We start from the raw sequence: 3,518 nt of genomic DNA on the forward strand, positions 1-3,518 counted from the left end.
CTCATGTAATGGAGGAGGGGGCTGGGCTAATCTCAGGTGGACTCAGTGCGGTTCCACGTTCTACGTCATTCTGGAATAGATTAGAAACACAAACAGACAAAACATGAGTCACTGATGCAACAGTTGGAGTCTGATATACTCACAACCGCAGGTTCTTCTCATGTAATGGAGGAGGGGGCTGGGCTAATCTCAGGTGGACTCAGTGCGGTTCCACGTTATTCTGGAATAGATTAGAAACACAAACAGACAAAAGCAGCAGCAGCAAACATGGACGACTCTCGTCTATAAACAGAACCTAGAGATAATGTATGTTGTGATTCAGCGCTACACAAATAAAGAGGGCGGAGCCAAAGACGACATGTGACAAAGAGACTAACGATGTTTGGAAAAAGAGCATTAGCAAGAACGTGTTGCTAACGTTAGCCCAAACACGAACCGGTGCGACTTTAACTGTGTTTAAGTTTATTTGTCCAGCGCTGATGTGGAGGAATTTAAAAATGTTAAAAATGTGTTTGAAAAGTTAAGATTGTCAAATAAATCTGTTTGTGTGAATGTGTAAACGTTTAAACTTAACTCTACAACACTATAAAGAGAAGAAGAAGAAAAAAAAACTCCCTTTTAACAGGAAGTTCTCTGACAGAACCAGACTCAAAGTGAGCGTCTGCCTCGACAGGTCGAGGGGAAGAGGAAGAGGGAAGAGGGAGGAGGAGGAGACTCAACTTAACATTATCATGATTGTCCACACAAACACTTTTCACACTATGACTCGTTTGCACATTTGCTGCACAAACTGTGTCGGACAACGACTAAACTATACGTGATCTACTACTACATCACAAAAACCTCTACAGTGCAATAGGAGGAAGGGAGACCGCCGACAGTTTTGACCCAGTCGAGGACAGGAAGTACACAGACGAAACAGTGCTTTTGTCATGCGTTGGGCCTCGAAAGTCAGGGGGAAAGAAAGTGGGGGATAGAGGGATGAGGGAGAAGAAAAAGAAGGTAAAGAGAAGGTGTACAGATAAGACTCCCATTTCTAGCTAAGACTATTTAATATAAGTGGTTTTTGTGATTTACATTTAAAGTCTGTTAATTTCTTTAAATGTATACATATATATAAGAAAATGCATCTTAATGCAAACGAGGCAGAAACTATCAAAACAACAACACAGACTATAATAATCCTAATATACCCAACAGAGATCACACTTTGAGCGAGCACAGCTAAAGGCAAGTGGAGAGAGTTAAATCTCTGACAGAACCAAACTCAAAGATGTGCAGCCATCTGCCAAGGCCGGTTGGGGGGAAAGGAAAGATGGGGGGGACAGAGAGGTGGGACAAGAGACAGGTAAAATGGTAGCATTTAGCTAAACACGCCAATAATCTAACTTACGTCTCTAAAAGGTCTTGCGTCGTCTAAGGTTACCTATAATCCTGATTGTCCGTTTTTACTTCTACACAGTCGAACAAACTGTGGAGGACAATTGTTGCTAAAGCTAAAGCTAACGCTAAAGCACAAGACCTTCCTAAGGAAAGAAGGAAACCCAAAACGTTCTGGCAGTCAATGCAGCAGACCATATATCCCACAGTTTCATTATCAGAACAGGTTAGGAAAGCAGGTGTGGCAAGCGTGCCTCGACAGGTTGGGGTGAAAGGAAAAAGGGGGGGGGAGAGAGGAAGTGGGAGGGAGATAAAGGAGGAAGAGACGAGGAAAAAAGGGGGGATAGTATGCTACCATTTTAGTGACTATATTTGATAATAGCGGTTCTTACGGTTGGTGCCATTATCAATTCAGCTAAATAACTCTATATAAACAAAGATAAACTTATTCATAACAACAACATCATAACATAAACCCCAACAGTCCAGACAGAAAAACTCCCTTTTAACAGGAAGAAATCTCTGATAGAACCAGACTCAAAGATGTGCAGCCATCTGCCTCGGCCGGTTGGGGGGGGGAAGAGGGAAGAGGGAGGAGGAGGAGGAGGAAAGACTATGCTAACGTTTCTCAAACATCCTTTTAACAGGAAGTTAGCGAGAAGCTATGCTAACGTTTCTCAAACATCCTTTTAACAGGATGTTAAATCTCTGGAGAACCTGATTAAATAATAATAATAATAATAATAATAATAATAATTATCTAAGATATAAGCTAAAGGCCTTGTTTTCCTATAAGATAAGACTTTATCCATCCAGGTGGTGGAGGTGGGGGGGGGGGGTGGTGCACATTCCATTGCGTTGAATCCAGTCCATTTCCTTTGCGTTGCACCCAACAAACAAACAAACGGCACTAAAGCCAAACAAAATGGCACGAAAGCCAAACAAAATGGCACCCAGGCCAAACAGGATCACAGCACATGACCAAATGTCATGAAATGAAACACGAGAACCTGAAAAGTAACAAGTCGGTCCATTGTAAGTCAGTCAAGGGTCGTCGAGGTGGAAAGGCAGGTGTGTGTGTACGTATATGTATATGTAGACCTTCGAGAACCACATGACATGAACAAAGTGTCCATGTGATGTGCTCTCAAAGACCTTATATACAAATATATATATAAACCTAAATAAACCTCTGAAAAGCCTTTTGAAAACCACAAGACATGAACGAAGTGTTCACATAATGTGCTCTCATAGACCATATATATATATAAACCTTCTATATAAACCTCTGAAAAGCCTTTGAAAACCACAAGACATGAACGAAGTGTCCATGTAATGTGGTCTCATAGACCATGAAAATATAAACCTTCTATATAAACCTCTGAAAAGCCTTTGAAAACCACAAGACATGAACGAAGTGTCCATGTAATGTGGTCTCATAGACCATATATATATATAAACCTTCTATATAAACCTCTGAAAAGCCTTTGAAAACCACAAGACATGAACGAAGTGTCCATGTAATGTGGTCTCATAGACCATATATATATATAAACCTTCTATATAAACCTCTGAAAAGCCTTTGAAAACCACAAGACATGAACGAAGTGTCCATGTAATGTGCTCTCATAGACCATATATATAAACCTTCTATATAAACCTCTGAAAAGCCTTTGAAAACCACAAGACATGAACGAAGTGTCCATGTAATGTGCTCTCATAGACCATATATATAAACCTTCTATATAAACCTCTGATAAGCCTTTGAAAACCACAAGACATGAACAAAGTGTTCAACGTAATGTGCTCTCATAGACCATATATATATAAACCTTCTATATAAACCTCTGAAAACCACAACACATGAACAAAGTGTTCACGTAATGTGCTCCCATAGACCATATATATAAACCTAAATAAACCTTCTATATAAACCTCTGAAAAGCCTTTTGAAAAACACAAGACATGAACAAAGTGTTCACGTAATGTGCTCCCATAGACTATATATATATATATATATATATATAAACCTTCTATATAAACCTCTGAAAAGCCTTTTGAGAACCACAAAACATGAACAAAGTGTCCATGTGATGTGGTCTCATAGACCTTATATGAAGTGTGTTGTGACTGTAGTG

Source organism: Microchirus variegatus (genome assembly GCF_963457635.1).
Source record: "Microchirus variegatus genome assembly, chromosome: 3".
NCBI classification, from domain to species: Eukaryota; Metazoa; Chordata; class Actinopteri; order Pleuronectiformes; family Soleidae; genus Microchirus; species Microchirus variegatus.